At 43.2% G+C, this 20,315-nt stretch overlaps 1 protein-coding gene across 5 annotated transcripts in view; it reads right to left on the bottom strand.

The window, feature by feature from the left end:
• krz (beta-arrestin protein kurtz) overlaps positions 1–20,315 on the bottom strand; it is a 711,169-nt gene that overhangs the window by 215,706 nt on the left and 475,148 nt on the right. The window lies entirely within an intron of this gene.

The raw sequence follows: 20,315 nt of genomic DNA, 5'->3' as shown, positions 1-20,315 counted from the left end.
GATGCCACCTCCACCTCCACCTCAGCCAGAGGCCTCCCAGATGCCTCCTCCACCTCCCGCGGGAAATTTGAATTTGTAAACAAAGCCACGTGCTTTTTGACAGCTGTCATCGACAACAACGCATCGCTAACCTCAGTACTGCCATCTTGACGGGCCTAAACCTCAGTAGTGCCAACTTAACCTAACTAGCGCAAGATAAACAAAGCCACGTGCTTTTTGACAGCCACGTGCTTTTTGACAGATTTGTAAACAAAGCCACGTGCTTTTGACAGCTGTCATCGACAACAACGCATCGCTAACCTCAGTACTGCCATCTTGACGGGCCTAAACCGCAGTAGTACCAACTTAACCTAACTAGCGCGAGATAAACAAAGCCACGTGCTTTTTGACAGCCAAGTGCTTTTTTGACAGCTGTCATCCGCCATCTTTAAACTACAGAGCACCGTGCTGCCCTCTTTCGTCACCTGTCATCGGCAGTGCTGCCATCTTGACGGTCCTAAACCTTAGTGCTACCAACTTAACCTCACTAGCTCGAGATAAACAAATCCACGTGCTTTTTGACAGCCACGTGCTTTTTTGATAGCTGTCATCCGCCATCTTTGAGCACAGTGCTGCCCTCTTTAGCTACTTACCTTTGAAATGTGGTGGCGGATAATTTGAAAAATGCTTTTCGACAAGCAGCCATCTTTAATCCAGAGAGAACAGTGCTGCCCTCTATGTGGTGGCGGCAAATTGAAAAATTCCACGTGCTCTTGTTTGAAAACAAACTCACGTGCTTTTTTGACAGCTGTCATCTGCCATCTTTAATCTATAGAGCACAGTGCTGCCCTCTTTAGTTTGAAATGTGGTGGTGGTAAATTCCACGTGCTCTTGTTTGGAAACAAAGCCATGTGCAGCTGTCATCCGCCATCTTTAATCAACAGAGCACTGTGCTACTATCATGCGGGCAATTTCATCACCTGTCATCCGCCATCTTTAATCCACAGAACACCGTGCTGCCCTCTTTATGGCTACTACCTTAAGCACGTAGTAGCGGGCAATTTGAAAAGTTCTGTTAGCTATCATCCGCCATCTTTAATCAAGAGAGCACCGTGCTGCCATCTTTAGCTAGATACCTTTGAAATGTGGTGGCGGCAAATTGAAAAATTCCACGTGCTCTTGTTTGGAAACAAACTCACGTGCTTTTTCGACAGCTACCATCCGCCATCTTTAATCAACAGAGCATAGTGCTGCCCTCTTTAGTTTGAAATGTGATGGCGGCAAATTCCACGTGCTCTTGTTTGGTAAACATAGCTATGTGCTTTTTTCACAGCTGTCATCCGCCATCTTTGAGCACCGTGCTGCCCTCTTTAGATGTAAATTCGTCACCTGTCATCCGCAGTGCTGCCATCTTTAGCTAGATACCTTTGAAAAGTGGTGGCGGATAATTTAAAAAGAAAAATTCTACAGCAGCCCTCTCTCGACGCTAATTGCACAAGATGGCGGCTATACATGACTCCTTAAGGGTGCTTACGCAAGATAGCTGCTATACACAGGTTCTTATGAGACGCCCTTGGGATGCTTGCGCAAGATGGCAGTTATACATGGCTCCTTATGAGATACCCTAGGGATGCTTGCGCAAGATAGCGGCTGCTCTTATGGGACGGCTTAAGGGTCCTTGCACAAGATGGCTTGAGACTCCCTAAGGATGCTTGCGCAAGATGGCGGACACAAGATGGCGGCTATACATAACTCCTTATGAGACGCTTTAAGGGTGCTTGCGCAAGATGGTTGCTACTCTTAGCTTAGAGGCTAACGTGTCGTGATAGTTCGATTCATTAAATTTAGGGCTTAAATGCAAAATGTTAAATATATCGGAAACGGTGCACCGTAGAGCAAAACGGACAAAATTTTTCTGCCTAATACCTAGGTTCGCAGTATGAGGAACAAGAAAATCATAGTCTAATGATGGGATCAACGGTTCGGTTCCTACTTAGGCCCTTTGGCATTTGCTCTGTTTTAGCTTGTATTGAAGCGAGTCTTCGTAACATGATCAGGTCTAGCTATGGTAGAGAGTATAACGTACCGTGCAGGTTCGATTCATTAAATTTGGAGGCTTAAATGCAAAATGTTAAATATCTCGAAAACGATGCATCGTAGAGCAAAACGGACAAAATTTTTCCGCCTAATACGTAGGTTCGTAGTATCAGGAACAAGAAAAAACAGTCTAATAATGAGATCAACGGTTCGATTTCTACTTAAGCCCTTTGCCATTCGCAGCTATCTATTTCTACAAGATGGTGGCTGCTCTTATGAGAAACAAGATGCCTTGAGACGTCCTAGGGATGCTTACGCAAGATGGCAGACACAAAATGGTGACTATACATAGCTCCTTATGAGACGGCCTAGGGGTGCTCGCACAAGATGGCGGCTACTCTTATGAAGAAAGCTAGCTTAGAGGCTACTGCGCAAGATAACAGCTGCTGTTATGCATGTGGTGGAGGGCAATTTGAAATTCTATGTGCTTAATCAACAGAGCACCCTGCTGCCCTCTTTAGCTGAAATGTGGTGGTGGATAATTTGAAAAATTCTTTTGACAGCTATCATCTTTAAACAAAGGCGACTATACATAGGCTGTTAAGGCCTTATCATTCTCCTCCTCCTCCTCCTCCTCCTCCTTCTCTACCTCCTCCTCCGCCTCTAATGTCAAGGCATAGCTTTATATCGAACAAGTTTAAACCTGCATCGCGAAGGCAAGCGTGTGCAGCGATAACATTATTGTGCATGTTTAGACTTTCGAAACATAAGAAGAGTAGAATCAAACGCTGTACTCGATACGACATGTGATCAGAACATTGATTGATGCGTTCAGAAAAACAAAATAAGTGATCAAGACTAGAATCGAACAATGTACTCAATACATCATGTGTTTAGAATATGTCAGGGGATACGCTTGTTCTAAGAAGATCAGATTGAAACATAACAAGACTAGAATAGAACACTGTAATCGATGTTGTTAACTTCAACATGTGATCAGAACATTGATTGATGTGTTCAGAACACAAAATAAGTGATCATGACTAGAATCGAACACTGTACTCGATACAACATGTGATCAGAACATTGATCGATGTGTTCAGAACACGAAATAAGTGATCAAGACTAGAATCGAACACTGTACTCAATACAACATGTGTTTAGAACATGTTAGGGGGTACCCTTGTTCTAAGAAGATCAGAATGAAACATAACAAGACTAGAATCGAACACTGTAATCGATGTTGTTAACCTCAACATATGATCAGAACATTGTTTGATGTGTTCAGAGCAAAAGTACAATTTTGATGATTTGCTTAGTGTAAAATCAAAAACTATGGAAACACACTGTGCACATATCGCGTAGCTAACTCGCTCAGTAAGCAATATTGCAAAACTACAACTTCAATGATTTGCATAGTGTAAAAATCAAAAACACACTGTACCCATACTGCGCAGCTAACTCGCTCGGTAAACGATATAGCCAAAGTATAACTTCAAATTATTTACCTTCCATCATTCGTCTTGTGTGTAAAAATCAGTCGAACAAGTTATCGCATAAACATGGCTGAAAAAAAAATCGTGATAGGGTATGGAACCCAGGGGTTACATCTTATCAGAAGGGCAAAAAGGATGAAAGGACTCTTCCTCCTCCTTACCGCACATTCCTTGAAGGGCTAATTGGCTGAAGGGCTAATGGGCTAAAGGGCTAAAGGGCTAATGGGCTAAAGGGCTAAAGGAGCAACAACCTCGTCGATCGCTATCAGCAAGAACGCTTGTACTTTGTAGAAAATTAATCTTTATTTGTAAATGGTTTCATGTTCAGAACAAGGAATGGAAAATCCCCGAGGTGCGATGAGTTACGTTTTTCGAACTAGTGTTTGGAACACTGAACTTTTCAAGATGATAGCAGAGAGTTTAGCAATGTTCTGTTGTTGGATTTTAAATTCCGCGCTACAACATGCATAAGGTGGTAGCCTTGAGGTTTACCGCCGTAAAGATGGCAAGAGTGAGGTTAACAATGTTCTGTTGTTTGATTTTAAATTCCGCGCTACAACATGCATAAGGTGGCAGCCTTGAGGTTTACCGCCGTAAAGATGGCAAGAGTGAGGTTAACAATGTTCTGCTGTTGGATTTTAAATTCCGCGCTATAACATGCATAAGGTGGCAGCCTTGAGGTTTACCGCCGTAAAGATGGCAGCAGTGAGGTTAGCGACGCTCTATTGTCCTTCAAAGTGAGGTTAGGGTTCGTCAAGAAGACAGCTGTCAAAAAAGCACGTGGCTATGTTTACCAAACAAGAGCACGTGGTCGTGACGTCACGGTCACGTAGTATGTTGCCTCAGCATGTAAAGTTCAATGTCTACACCTACGTAGTTAACACTCTGCTATGTTCACAAGATTTTTTACACATAACTATTCTTTATGCTTTAAGTTCATGCACATAAGCTATGCTAAGATAGCAGTACAAACACATGCGAACTTTGTACATTCTAATGGAATAAGTTTAGTACTGTGTGCATCATGGATACATGATGTGTGCACGCATTTAATCTTGACTATACGTAATGCTGCTGCTTTGTTTACAAGATTTTTATACATTGCTATTCTTTATGCTTTAAGTTCGTGCACGCACAAGCGATACTCGTACGCTCTAGCAGGAGAAGTTTAGTACGATATTCGATACATACATTATCGATAGGTGATGTGTACACGCTTTAGAACATAGCTCATCTTTATGCTTTAAGTTCGTGCACAGGGGTTTGGGATACACAAAAGCGATTGCTACATGCTCTAGCGGAAGAAGTCTAGTACGATAGTCGATGCATGTAAAATCGATAGGTTATGCTAAGATAGCAGCACACTTACATGATTTTAGCACAATCTAGTGGAAAAAGTTTAGTATGATAGTCGTTTCGTGCAAAATCATTAGGTAATGTGTAAACGTTTTGAAACAAGGCTATTCTTTGTACTTTAAGTTCATGTGTATGAGTTATGCTAAGATAGCAGCACAACCTAGCGGAAGAAGTTTTGTACGAGAGTCGATACATGCAAAGTCGATAGGTAATGTGTACACGCTTTGAAACATGGCTATTCTTTGTACCTTAAGTTCATGCGTCTTAGTTATGCTTGCGATAGTCGATGCATGTAAAATCGATAGGTTATGCTAAGATAGCAGCACACTTACACGATTTTAGCACAATCTAGTGGAAGAAGTTTAGTACGAGAGTCGATGCTTGCAAAATCATTAGGTAATGTGTTCACGCTTTGAAACAAGGCTATTCTTTGTGCTTTAAGTTCATGCGTCTTAGTTATGCTAAGATAGCAGCACAATCTACCTGAAGAAGTTTTGCACGAGAGTCGATACATGCAAAATCGATAGTTGATGCGTACACGCTTTAAAACATGACTATTCATTGTACTTTAAGTTCATGGGTATAGGTTATGCTAAGATAGCAGCACAATCTAGCGGAAGAAATTTAGTACGAGATTCGATGAATGCAAAATCAATAAGTAATGTGTACACGCTTTGAAACATGGCTATTCTTCGTACTTTAAGTTCATGTGTATAAGTTATGCTAAGATAGCAGCACAACCTAGCGGAAGAAGTTTAGTACGATATTTGTTGCATGCAAAGTCGATAGGTAATGTGTACACGCTTTGAAACATGGCTATTCTTTGTACCTTAAGGTCATGCGTATAGGTTACGCTAAGATAGCAGCACAATCTAGCGGAAGAAGTTTAGTACGAGAGTCGATGCTTGCAAAATCGATAGGTAATGTGTACACGTTTTGAGACATAGCTCTTCTTTGTTCATTAAGTTCATGCGTCTTAGTTATGCTGAGATAGCAGCACAATCTACCTGCAGAAGTTTAGTACGAGAGTCGATACATGCAAATTCGATAGTTGATGTGTACACGCTTTGAAACATGACTATTCATTATACTTTAAGTTCATGGGTATAGGTTATGCTAAGATAGCAGCACAATCTAGCGGAAGAAATTTAGTACGATATTTGATGCATGCAAAATCAATAAGTAATGTGTACACGCTTCGAAACATGGCTATTCTTTGTACTTTAAGTTCATGTGTATAAGTTATGCTAAGATAGCACAACCTAGCGGAAGAAGTTTAGTACGATATTTGTTGCATGCAAAGTCGATAGGTAATGTGTACACGCTTTGAAACATGGCTATTCTTTGTACCTTAAGGTCACGCGTATAGGTTATGCTAAGATAGCAGCACAATCTAGCGGAAGAAGTTTAGTACGAGAGTCGATGTGTGCAAAATCGATAGGTGATGTGTACACGCTTTGAAACATGGCTATTCATTGTACTTTAATTTTATGGGTATAGGTTATGCTAAGATAGCAGCACGATCTAGCGGATGAAGTTTAGTTCGATGGTCGATGCATGTAAAATCGATAGGTCATGTGTACACACTTTGAAACATAGCAATTCATACTGCTGCTCTGTTCCCAAGACTTTTAAGCATAGCTAACCCTAATACTGCTCTTAACGACGTCGAGCTAAGGATTGATTACGTGACCGTGACGTCACGACCACGTGCTCTTGTTTGGTAAACATAGCCACGTGCTTTTTTGACAGCTGTCTTCTTGACGAACCCTAACCTCACTTTGAAGGACAATAGAGCGTCGCTAACCTCACTGCTGCCATCTTTACGGCGGTAAACCTCAAGGCTGTCACCTTATGCATGTTATAGCGCGGAATTTAAAATCCAACAGCAGAACATTGTTAACCTCACTCTTGCCATCTTTACGGCGGTAAACCTCAAGGCTGCCACCTTATGCATGTTGTAGCGCGGAATTTAAAATCCAACAACAGAACATTGTTAACCTCACTCTTGCCATCTTTACGGCGGTAAACCTCAAGGCTACCACCTTATGCATGTTGTAGCGCGGAATTTAAAATCCAACAACAGAACATTGCTAAACTCTCTGCTATCATCTTGAAAAGTTCAGTGTTCCAAACACTAGTTCGAAAAACGTAACTCATCGCACCTCGGGGATTTTCCATTCCTTGTTCTGAACATGAAACCATTTACAAATAAAGATTAATCTTCTACAAAGTACAAGCGTTCTTGCTGATAGCGATCGACGAGGTTGTTGCTCCTTTAGCCCTTTAGCCCATTAGCCCTTTAGCCCATTAGCCCTTTAGCCCTTTAGCCCATTAGCCCTTCAGCCAATTAGCCCTTCAAGGAATGTGCGGTAAGGAGGAGGAAGAGTCCTTTCATCCTTTTTGCCCTTCTGATAAGATGTAACCCCTGGGTTCCATACCCTATCACGATTTTTTTTCAGCCATGTTTATGCGATAACTTGTTCGACTGATTTTTACACACAAGACGAATGATGGAAGGTAAATAATTTGAAGTTATACTTTGGCTATATCGTTTACCGAGCGAGTTAGCTGCGCAGTATGGGTACAGTGTGTTTTTGATTTTTACACTATGCAAATCATTGAAGTTGTAGTTTTGCAATATTGCTTACTGAGCGAGTTAGCTACGCGATATGTGCACAGTGTGTTTCCATAGTTTTTGATTTTACACTAAGCAAATCATCAAAATTGTACTTTTGCTCTGAACACATCAAACAATGTTCTGATCATATGTTGAGGTTAACAACATCGATTACAGTGTTCGATTCTAGTCTTGTTATGTTTCATTCTGATCTTCTTAGAACAAGGGTACCCCCTAACATGTTCTAAACACATGTTGTATTGAGTACAGTGTTCGATTCTAGTCTTGATCACTTATTTCGTGTTCTGAACACATCGATCAATGTTCTGATCACATGTTGTATCGAGTACAGTGTTCGATTCTAGTCATGATCACTTATTTTGTGTTCTGAACACATCAATCAATGTTCTGATCACATGTTGAAGTTAACAACATCGATTACAGTGTTCTATTCTAGTCTTGTTATGTTTCAATCTGATCTTCTTAGAACAAGCGTATCCCCTGACATATTCTAAACACATGATGTATTGAGTACATTGTTCGATTCTAGTCTTGATCACTTATTTTGTTTTTCTGAACGCATCAATCAATGTTCTGCTCACATGTCGTATCGAGTACAGCGTTTGATTCTACTCTTCTTATGTTTCGAAAGTCTAAACATGCACAATAATGTTATCGCTGCACACGCTTGCCTTCGCGATGCAGGTTTAAACTTGTTCGATATAAAGCTATGCCTTGACATAAGAGGCGGAGGAGGAGGTAGAGAAGGAGGAGGAGGAGGAGGAGGAGAATGATAAGGCCTTAACAGCCTATGTATAGTCGCCTTTGTTTAAAGATGATAGCTGTCAAAAGAATTTTTCAAATTATCCACCACCACATTTCAGCTAAAGAGGGCAGCAGGGTGCTCTGTTGATTAAGCACATAGAATTTCAAATTGCCCTCCACCACATGCATAACAGCAGCTGTTATCTTGCGCAGTAGCCTCTAAGCTAGCTTTCTTCATAAGAGTAGCCGCCATCTTGTGCGAGCACCCCTAGGCCGTCTCATAAGGAGCTATGTATAGTCACCATTTTGTGTCTGCCATCTTGCGTAAGCATCCCTAGGACGTCTCAAGGCATCTTGTTTCTCATAAGAGCAGCCACCATCTTGTAGAAATAGATAGCTGCGAATGGCAAAGGGCTTAAGCAGGAATCGAACCGTTGATCTCATCATTAGACTATGTTTTTTCTTGTTCCTGATACTACGAACCTACGTATCAGGCGGAAAAATTTTGTCCGTTTTGCTCTACGATGCATCGTTTTCGAGATACTTGACATTTTGCATTTAAGCCTCCAAATTTAATGAATCGAACCTGCACGGTACGTTATACTCTCTACCATAGCTAGACCTGATCATGTTACGAAGACTAGCTTCAATACAAGCTAAAACAGAGCAAATGCCAAAGGGCCTAAGTAGGAACCGAACCGTTGATCCCATCATTAGACTATGATTTTCTTGTTCCTCATACTGCGAACCTACGTATTAGGCAGAAAAATTTTGTCCGTTTTGCTCTACGGTGCACCGTTTCCGATATATTTAACATTTTGCATTTAAGCCCTAAATTTAATGAATCGAACTATCACGACACGTTAGCCTCTAAGCTAAGAGTAGCAACCATCTTGCGCAAGCACCCTTAAAGCGTCTCATAAGGAGTTATGTATAGCCGCCATCTTGTGTCCGCCATCTTGCGCAAGCATCCTTAGGGCGTCTCAAGCCATCTTGTGCAAGGACCCTTAAGCCGTCCCATAAGAGCAGCCGCTATCTTGCGCAAGCATCCCTAGGGTATCTCATAAGGAGCCATGTATAACTGCCATCTTGCGCAAGCATCCCAAGGGCGTCTCATAAGAACCTGTGTATAGCAGCTATCTTGCGTAAGCACCCTTAAGGAGTCATGTATAGCCGCCATCTTATGCAATTAGCGTCGAGAGAGGGCTGCTGTAGAATTTTTCTTTTTAAATTATCCGCCACCACTTTTCAAAGGTATCTAGCTAAAGATGGCAGCACTGCGGATGACAGGTGACGAATTTACATCTAAAGAGGGCAGCACGGTGCTCAAAGATGGCGGATGACAGCTGTGAAAAAAGCACATAGCTATGTTTACCAAACAAGAGCACGTGGAATTTGCCGCCATCACATTTCAAACTAAAGAGGGCAGCACTATGCTCTGTTGATTAAAGATGGCGGATGGTAGCTGTCGAAAAAGCACGTGAGTTTGTTTCCAAACAAGAGCACGTGGAATTTTTCAATTTGCCGCCACCACATTTCAAAGGTATCTAGCTAAAGATGGCAGCACGGTGCTCTCTTGATTAAAGATGGCGGATGATAGCTAACAGAACTTTTCAAATTGCCCGCTACTACGTGCTTAAGGTAGTAGCCATAAAGAGGGCAGCACGGTGTTCTGTGGATTAAAGATGGCGGATGACAGGTGATGAAATTGCCCGCATGATAGTAGCACAGTGCTCTGTTGATTAAAGATGGCGGATGACCGCTGCACATGGCTTTGTTTCCAAACAAGAGCACGTGGAATTTACCACCACCACATTTCAAACTAAAGAGGGCAGCACTGTGCTCTATAGATTAAAGATGGCAGATGACAGCTGTCAAAAAAGCACGTGAGTTTGTTTTCAAACAAGAGCACGTGGAATTTTTCAATTTGCCGCCACCACATAGAGGGCAGCACTGTTCTCTCTGGATTAAAGATGGCTGCTTGTCGAAAAGCATTTTTCAAATTATCCGCCACCACATTTCAAAGGTAAGTAGCTAAAGAGGGCAGCACTGTGCTCAAAGATGGCGGATGACAGCTATCAAAAAAGCACGTGGCTGTCAAAAAGCACGTGGATTTGTTTATCTCGAGCTAGTTAGGTTAAGTTGGTAGCACTAAGGTTTAGGACCGTCAAGATGGCAGCACTGCCGATGACAGGTGACGAAAGAGGGCAGCACGGTGCTCTGTAGTTTAAAGATGGCGGATGACAGCTGTCAAAAAAGCACTTGGCTGTCAAAAAGCACGTGGCTTTGTTTATCTCGCGCTAGTTAGGTTAAGTTGGTACTACTGCGGTTTAGGCCCGTCAAGATGGCAGTACTGAGGTTAGCGATGCGTTGTTGTCGATGACAGCTGTCAAAAGCACGTGGCTTTGTTTACAAATCTGTCAAAAAGCACGTGGCTGTCAACAAGCACGTGGCTTTGTTTATCTCGCGCTAGTTAGGTTAAGTTGGCACTACTGAGGTTTAGGCCCGTCAAGATGGCAGTACTGAGGTTAGCGATGCGTTGTTGTCGATGACAGCTGTCAAAAAGCACGTGGCTTTGTTTACAAATTCAAATTTCCCGCGGGAGGTGGAGGAGGCATCTGGGAGGCCTCTGGCTGAGGTGGAGGTGGAGGTGGCATCTGGGAGGCCTCTGGCTGAGGTGGAGGTGGAGGTGGCCTCTGGGAGCCTGAGGTGGAGGTGGCGGCCGAACTGTCCAATTATACTACTTTTGATTTTATTCGTATAATTTAGGGCTAATTTTTACTCTCCTTTAAAGTTTAATGTAACTTAATTTATATAAAGATACTTTATAATTGCACAGAAATTATGACAATGTGACACTTGGCTGAGAATTACAGGTGTGCACTTGGAAACGTACTTGAAAAAGGTCACTTGTTGCGGTGTTGGATCAATGGGACGGATGGTGCTGTCCTGGAGCTAAGAATGCTACTCCATCTCATTCTCCATCCATATCATTCATCAATGTATTTTTCACTTTCTCTCTGCTAAAATACTTCGGCTAGCTGATCTTCCTCAAGGGAGGGCAATTCATGTTCAGTTTCAAAGAAGGGATTTCTGATCCACGAGATTTTCTCAACCAAAGGCGGAAAATATGGTCAGAGTGAGGATACTAGCAATTCCAAGGGTCTCACAATTACATCACTTATACTTCCTCTCTTTCCGCTGCTAACTTGTACGATCTATCAATCAAGTTAAGAGTTACGTCTACTATATGTAAGTTATACAACAATGAAGATATAGTTCCAAAAAATAGTATAATGGTCTATGAATTGTGCGTCACTCTTTAAACACTTACAACTTATATTATTATTATTATTATTATTATTATTATTATTATTATTATTATTATTATTATTATTATTATTATTAACTGGATCCTGGCGTGTTTACCAATAAAATTTGGAGGCCTTGGAATTTTTAAGTTTACAGATACGTACTGTACTTCCATTCCCGCTTTTATTGCTTCCCGAGTATCTGGTTTTATCAAGTCTCTGTTCTGATTACATTGATGAAGTCGACATATGCCATATGACTAATGTAAGATACCACTGGAATGCCATGACCAATAATTTGAGTCCTGATTCACAAACTAATTTTGATATGATAAGCACCTGTCGAATTCTGGACTCTCTGATTCTGTCCTGCCAATCGGAAATTGTTCGAGCACGACATCTCGTTCTTCAGGAAAAGATAAAGATGATGATGATGATGATGCTTATTGTTTTAAGGGGCCTAACATCGAAGGTCATCGGCCCCTAATGGTACGAAAAGGTACGAAATTAAAAGTTCAAAACCATCCTCTGACCAAAATAAAAAATGTCATGAAAAATGAATGGATGGATATGAATTTAAAATATCAGTGGGTCCCACTCAAAAAAACTATCATAATTTATAGCATTACTGACCAAGGGACCACTTCTAAAGCACAACCCTGAATCGAGGATGCTTGATGCCAAAAGGGCTCCAACATCCAGGTCAAAGGCCCCTCAGAATGGTACTTATCGCTAGTAAAGTAGAACCATGGTATTTGTCATTTTGGGGGTACTGATCAAAAGTAGCGAAGACTCACGGTGTTCCACACATGATGGTACTACTCACAAGTATTGTACGCCGTACAGCGCCACTAATAGCCAACGCAAACCGATGGTGTTCCTCACATAGTGGGTACTAATCACAGGCAACGCCCAGACCCGTGTTGTTGCTCACATGGGTAGGACTCACGGGTACTGGAAACCCACAGTGACCCCCTCTCTGCTGCTACTAAGCACAAACCTACTGTGTACCTAACATAGTGGTACTACTCGCAAGTAAAGGCGACTCATGGTTTTCCCCGCGTGATGGTTTTAATCAAAAGTAGTGTCATGGTTCTCATACAATCATCCCTTGGTCGCCCCTTTTAGTCACCTCTCACGACAGGCAGTGGATACCGTGGGTGTATTTTTCGTCTGCGCCCCCACCCACAGGGGGTAGTGTGTTTGGTCCGCGAGAGGTACTTTATTTCCCTCAAGTCCGCCGGCAAGCCGGTTAGGACCGCCCTATCCGCCACCTGGGACGCGCCACGTGGGAGTATCACCTCTCCCCCTGCTACGCCAGCGTAGTAGGTTCGTGGTCTTGAGGAAGAGGAAGCAGGCTCACGGCTTAAGGCTTTTTCATCGGCCAATGTGGACACACTTATGGATAACACGTCGTTTAAAAGGTTATGGCTTGCACCCGGGAGATAGTGGGTTCGAATCCCACTGTCGATAGCTCTGAAGATGGTTTTCCGTGGTTTACCATTTTCATTCCAGGCAAATGCTGGGGATGTACCTTAACTAAGGCCACGGTCGCTTCCTTCCAACTCCTAGGCCTTAGTTATCCTATCGTCGCGATAAGACCTATCTGTGTCGGTGTGACATAAAGCAAAAAAAAAAAAAAAAAAGTTTATGTCTTGGTTGCAAAAGTCGACGTTCATGGCCGTCATGCTTTAAGTTGCCCTAACCGTGCCGGTCGATTTTCAAGAAACTGTTCAATTAATGACATCATAAAGAGAGCTTCTACATCTGTCGGTGTCCTTTCTAGCCGTAGCGCGCCGGCCTCTCACCGCTGGGTTTTGTGGTGCAAAAATCCCGGTCACTCCATGTGAGAAGTGTGCTGGACAGGTTTCTTCTCCGGCTGTCATCTTTAATTCCAGAAATACTCTCCAGTATCATTTCATCTATCAGTCGTTAATCATTGCCCTAGAGGAGTGCGATAAGCTTCGGCAGTCGGCACAATTCCTATCCTCACTGCTAGACGGGGGCTTCATTCATTCCATTCCTAACCCGGTCGAATGACTGGAAACAGGCTGTGGATGGACGGAAGGACGGGACGGGATGGGATGGGGTGTATGGCCCTTCTGTCCTAGAATCGAGTGGCATTAGTCGTACACACGGAAAACGCCCTGATGGTCTGACTTTAATCACAGGCAACGTACACCCATGGTGTTTCTCACAAAGTGGTACTATTCACGGGTAGCGCAGACCCATTCTGAACACAGGGGAACCTACACATTCCAGCGCAGCGTACGGCACCTGGACATTAATCCACGCAGCCGAATGCCGGCCGCCATGCCTCGGTGGAATACACACGATGGTACTAATCACAGACCCGTGGTGTTCCTCACGTAAGGGTACTACTTCTCGGTAACGTGGATCCATGGTGTTCCTCACTTGGTGGTACTAATCGCAAGTAAAGTCGTCTCATGGTGATTCTCACGTAATGTTTTTTTAAATGCTATTTGTTCGGGGCGTCGACCCATGTGGATCTTTTGTCCCTACTGGCACCATATTGTATGAACCTGCGTGTAATTGGAATGGCGGTAGTGTGGAATGTTGTGTGTGAGGAAAGGAAGATTAAGAACGTCACAAACACCCCGTCCCCGGGGCAGGGATATTAATTATTACAATTGTTCCCAGCCGGGAATCGAACCCGGGGGCGCCGGGTGACAGGCGGATGCGTTGCCCCCTACACCGCGGGGCCGGACTCACGTAATGGTACTAATCGCAAGTAGTCTCCCTTGGTCGCCCCTTTTAGTCACTTCTTACGACGGGCAGGGGATACCGTGGGTGTATTCCTCGTCTGCGTCTTCCACCCACAGGGGGTGTATTATCTGTAGCTAGTACGCAGTAAGGATACAGTAGTTATACGTTAATATTGTGTGTACACCTTTTGCTGCCTTGTGATGATCATCATTACTAACATTATCTATACTGAAATTTAATTTAATGCATGATAAAGGATTTAAATCTCAATTACAGCAGCATTCTATGTGCTACAGAGTAAATACACAAATAATTATTACTTCATATTACCTAGACTAACGTAATTACATCTAATCTAAACTAATCTAATCTCTCCTGTTATTATGGGCTTACAAGTGATTGTTCCAATATAGTTTAATATATTGTACATACACTCTTTACGATAATTTTCTGTCAATGCTAGCCGCGAAATCTTTTAAAAATATTGTCATGTTTGTACTGAGATCAAGAGCATTAGTTTTCCGAGATGCACTGTCACAGATGTCTGTAAAGTAGTGAATTTTGACGGGCAGATATATTTCATTTACAAATATTATATTCAATTTTGAATTTAGGAGCGGAACATAGAAATTCAGAAGGGATAGGAACTTAGGATTGTATTCAAGAAAGAGAGTTTGAGCGGAGACTTTACAAAGTCTATCTTTGCTCCAAGTCCATTTCATAGACGCTACTTCCTCCAAAGTAGACTTTGGCTAAAGTAGACCTTATAAAGTCGATATTTTATGAACTGTATTTGAAGTTGGCAATGATACAGTCTGTAATAATAAGAGAAAACAAAATAAGAGCGGCTGCCGTCAAAGCATTTTTAGTTATTTCTGAGCACGCCTAGCGTATCATAATTGAAGAGCCCGGCGCAAGAAACGGACTTTTCGGTCAATTTCGTTTTCCTGCTGTAAGCTATCATATAAAAGCTCTACCTGCCGGTGCAAGAACTGTACTGCTCCACTGATTTGGTGCGTAGTAGGAGTGTAAAAAGAGCTGTCGAGGTTGTTTTAACTGTCTCTGCGGCGCATGAACCCTGACAGCTCCTGGAGTTGTCAGTTTCTTGTAGCGGCTATAGTTCAGTGTTCGACCACTGCGACCGGACCTGCGGTGTAATCGAGGAGGGGAAGTGAGAGAGAGAATATATTTGCCACCAGATCATCGTGTCCGGTACACAATGCGAGTCGCAAGTTCACTGTCCATGACGTGACACGAACAATGTGTTTGGACTACGTAACTCACTTCAACACCTTCTTCAAAACAAAGGTCAGTGCGTGCTCGTAAAGGTGCAATGTTGACAGTGTCAAAATATAGATACGTTGAATACAACAGCAATGGACTGTCATGAAGTGTCAATGCGAGTACCATGGAAAGAGATGTCTTTATTTTGGAGAAAGCAGGACCTACTCTTTCCTTACCAGACGCATAGAGTGTACTACAATGCAGTATCTTAAAAGTCAATGCAAATAAGGCAAAGAATGTTAAAGATATAGCTATATAGCTACAAAATACGTTCCACCTGACTGTTTGTGGTTCTACAACCGGATACTTTCAAGTGGGAGTGATGATGCACCCGATGATGTTTGTGCTGAATGATGAACTTCCTGTGAACCTAATTTCCATGGTGTGCATAAATCTTGTTGCATCGCACAGTAAGTCTGCTGTATAATAAAGGGTTATCCATGGTGTGCATAAATCTTGTTGCATCGCACAGTAAGGCTGATGACACACGGAGCGGTTTTTGCCGACTGTGACGAAACCACTGCCTGCTCGAACTGCATCTAAAATGACTGCTTATAAGCAGTCATCGGGTGCGTATCGAGCAGGCAGTGGACAAAACACATTAGTGAGCGTGACGTTAGGTGAGGAAGCTAGCTAAAATTACCGAAAAATAAAGGATTGTTCTTATTCTTATTCCAGAAGTATACTTGCTCTATATGTCCTTTTACGTGTATATTATTGAATTTCAAAGATACTTCATGATATCTAATACAAGAATACCTACCAATGATGCAATCGCAGCGTAAATTCAGCCACGCCCGACTAGAGCGAAGCATCAAGTCGGCCGTGATTCAGCTGAATGTATTAAATCTATGGCGCTAGAGCGCGCACAAAGTCTTCAAAACGCTCGCTGCACCGCCAGCTACACGACAGGCCGAGTCGGCAAATCTGCCGCCTGTCGGCGAGCACCGTTCTGTCTGTTTCATCCCATCTGATACTATAGAAACATGCGCCGACTCGGCGAAAACCGCTCCGTGTGTCATCAGCCTAAGTATGCTGTATAATAAAGTATTTTACATTGATAACTCATGTAAATAGTACTGGTTATTGCATTCTCCATAGTAAACATAGTTTACCGCGGCATCAAACAAAACAGCACCAGTGGTTGTATGAATAAGCTGAGACGAGTCCAGTTAACACAACCCGCATCACTTCCACTTCAATACTGTATGTGTCCGACTCGTTGGCTGAATGGTCAGCGTACTGGCCTTCGATTCAAAGGGTCCCAGGTTCGATTGCCGGCCGGGTCGGGGATTTTAACCTTCATTGGTTAATTCCAACGGCCCTGGGGCTGGGTGTTTGTGCTGTCCCCAACATCCCTGCAACTCACACACTACACATAACACTACCCTCCACCACAATAACACGCAGTTATCGTCAAAGAGGGGCGTTAGTCAAGGTGATTATGCAGGCTGCGGCGTGAAGTACTGATGGATGACCATGACCGAGACATCGTCAATGGTCAATGTGATCTTGCAGATTATTATCTGACGTATTCATGGATGGCAATGACAGAGACATATTATCAGAAAAGGTGCGTTCGAGTATAGATGTTCTATGTGGTCTTGCAGGTTGTGATGCGACAGCTGTGACTGAGGGCCACATAGAAGGCTCTTTTATCAAAGAGGCAGCACCTCATCATACTCTATAACAGAGACGTGAATTTCTTCATTCGTGGTAGTTTCATAGCCCGTGAGTCAGTTTCCCCCTTTCATTGCACTGAATCCTACACTTGTTTAGTCCAAATTCCACACAGATGTCTCTCAAAAACTATTAATTAGATGCGAACAAATTAACCGTTATCAATTTGAGTTTCATTTCTTGAAAGATGTATTCTTTCTTTCTTAATTCGTTTACAGACCGGGGTTGTCTTTTTCCTCCGACTTCCACCGTCTCAAGGGCTGTGTTCTGGAGCGTGAGACATTGGGATGGGGATACAACTGGTGAGGAGGACCAGTACCTCGCCTAGGCGGCCTCACCTGCTATGCTGAACACGGACCTTGTGGGAGGTGTGGGCAGGTTGGAAGGGATAGACAACGAAGAGGGAAGGAAGCGGCCGTGGCCTTAAGTTAGGTACCATTCCGGCATTTGTCTGGAGGAGAAAACGGAAACCACGGAAAACCACTTCCAGGATGGCTGAGGTGGGAATCGAACCCACCTCTACTCAGTTGACCTCCCGAGGCTGAGTTGACCTCATTCCAGTCCACGTACCACATTTGAAACTTCGTGGCAGTGTCGGAAATCGAACTGGGGAATCCCGGGGTGGAAGCTTATCACACTAACCACTACACCACAGAGGCGGGCTTGAAAGGCATATGTATGATCACTTGAGTTTCCCGAAGGAAAACTGGACACGATTTCATTCAGTACTGTAGTAAACAACATGGGAGTATCACAAATTGTTTCCCTTCTTTTCCTTCTAACGACGTCTCGGTGGTCTAGGGATAGTGAGACTGCCTCCTCCCCGGGAACCCCTGATTCGATTCCCAGCTAGGTCGGCGTTTTAGATCTGGATCTGAGGGCTCATTCGACTTCCACACAGCTTACATGAAAACAATTAAGCAGCTGATTGTCGCTGAGAGACAACGGGTCACATCTAGGAAGCCAATAATAACGATAGAGAGGATTCGTCACGCTGGCCACGCAGGCTTTCTGGATGAGCAGCGGTCGCTTGGTAGGCCAAAGCCCGTCAGGGCTGGAGCGTCATGGGATTTGTTTTGTTTTCTCTTCTAACATGATACTGTATTACGGCGGTAAAAATGAGAGTTGTGTCTTACAAGCACACCGGAGAGCAAATAATTTATATTTGCGAGAGAAGCAGTATTAGGCTTAGAACAAGACTGGTGGATATACGGAGAAGTACTAACGTCGTTTTGTGGGGACTGTAAATCATATTTAATTCATGTTGGAAACAACTTAGAAGGACGACACAAAACACAGTGTATTCATCGCAAAGGACTAATAAAACATTTTCAACGATAAAATGTTAAAATAAAGGCAAATAAGCAAATAAGGATAACTGCAGAAAGAAAGAAAGAAATAATGCGAATTACAAAGAACGTAGCATGAAGAGCAATTAGCAGAATGTGCAGAGCGGCTGACAATCAAACGAGACTTCACTTCGTGGGAGTGCAACATTTCTAGTCCTGGCAACATGGTCGCTGTTACCATAGCAACAACCCCTCTACGTTCGTGTACGAGTATTACTACCTGTTTTGCGGACGAGGTTCTCGTCCCGCGTACTTACTTCCGAAATACATAAATAAATAAATAAACAAGTAAATTAATTAATTAATTCATTCATTCATTCATTCATTCATTAACACACACTTCTGCCCCAAACCACGGGAATTATCTAATGAAGATTAAATCTCAAACCCAGTCGGGAATCAAACCCGGGATGCCAGCATCCAACCGGTTAGTCATGGATGGTAATCTTCTTCTTCTTCTTCTTCTAGCGCTTTTCCCCTCACCTGTGGGGTCGCGGGTGCGAACTGTGTCGCACATGTGGATTTGGCCCCGTTTCACGGCCGGATGCCCTTCCTGAGGCCAACCCTATACGGAGGGATGTAATCACTATTGCGTGTTTCTGTGGTGGTTGGTAGTGTAGTGTGTGAATATGAAGAGAAAAGTATTGGGACAAACACAAATACCCAGTCCCCGGGCCAGAAGAATTAAACCAAGGCGATTAAAATCCCCGACCCAGCCGGGAATTGAACCCGGGACCCTCTGAACCGAAGGCCTCAACGCTGATCATTCAGCCAATGAGTCGGACCAGTCATGGATGGTAATAATCTTAAATAAACAGAGCGATGTTTCTCAACACAACGCTATTAACAACTCTTTATCTTTGAAGGCGATTCCCGTGCAAACAGGAAACAACACTTGACCACTTCCGGATAGGCATTTCTTTCAATGAAGCGTATCGCTGTACATTTCCAAGTTACTCCTGAACGATGTCAGAGAACAGAACAACCTCTCCATCCTCCCACTGTCCGTATGAGCTAGTAGCCGACTTATCTGCTCCTGGTCAGTGAAGTAGCCTTAGTTCAGAGGGTCAGTGGTTCCATTTCCGTTCGCGCCGAGAATTTTAGCAGCGTTTCGTTACTTGATCTGATTCGCGGACGGGATGTTTTTGTCCATCTTCATGCACACTGCTCCGTATACAATACCAACCACCACAGAAACTTGCAATAGTGACCACAGCGTTGCACAAAATCGGGGTATCCATCCGTAAAACAGGGCCTAATCTACAGTACATACAGCGCCGACCCAAAACAACTGAAAAAATGTCATGTAAAAGGACAAAGAATGGTATTTATTCATCCTGCCTTTAGTGCCGGGAGTGTCCCAAGGACATGTTCGGCTCCCCTGTGTAGGTCTATTTATTTGACTCCCATGGACGACTTGCACGTCTGGGTGCGAGGATATTAAGATTATGAGTTAGGAAGAACGTAAAACCCGGTGTATGCACGTAGCCTACTCCTGTCGAATAACAAGCGGTCTACTGAAAGCTTAACGTCTCCATCCGACGGATGAATCACCACCAACAGCGTCGTATGACCTCAGTTCCTGTGAATACTGCGGATAGGTTCGGAATTGAACCCTGACTTTTGTAGAGCACCACCTCTCCTACCCAGCCAGCATTCTGATGATGAAAATATTTTCCACCAACTGGATTCGAAACGGTAATCACGGTGT

This window comes from Anabrus simplex, chromosome 8 (assembly GCF_040414725.1).
Source record: "Anabrus simplex isolate iqAnaSimp1 chromosome 8, ASM4041472v1, whole genome shotgun sequence".
Taxonomy (NCBI): domain Eukaryota; kingdom Metazoa; phylum Arthropoda; class Insecta; order Orthoptera; family Tettigoniidae; genus Anabrus; species Anabrus simplex.
This window is presented reverse-complemented; position numbering and strand designations above follow the sequence as displayed.